The sequence below is a fragment of the Papio anubis genome, chromosome X (assembly GCF_008728515.1).
Source record: "Papio anubis isolate 15944 chromosome X, Panubis1.0, whole genome shotgun sequence".
Classification (NCBI taxonomy): Eukaryota; Metazoa; Chordata; class Mammalia; order Primates; family Cercopithecidae; genus Papio; species Papio anubis.
The window spans coordinates 42777635-42777976 of NC_044996.1; positions in this window are offsets into that span (position 1 = coordinate 42777635).

Consider the following 342-nt stretch of genomic DNA (forward strand, 5'->3'; position numbering starts at 1 on the left):
CCCCCCCGAGTGTTTCTTATAGCTAAAAAATGTGAGGTTCACTAAGGTTAAATGACTTGCCAAGAACACACTGGTAGACAGAGACACAGATTCCAATCCAGATTCGTTTGACTCCAGAGCCCATGTGCTAAACCATACTCTGTCCTTTCTACATGCCTAGCCAGGCTTGCAGCATAGGAGGGGAATCAGACACATCATGGCCAACTTTAATATGCACCCCCTCTAAATGTGGCCAGCATGATCATACCCAAGGCCATGGGCACTGCATACAAGGCTGCTACTGAGTCCCTAAATGAAGGAAAATTCTTCCAGATTTGGCTCCCTTCCACTTCTGCAAATCTC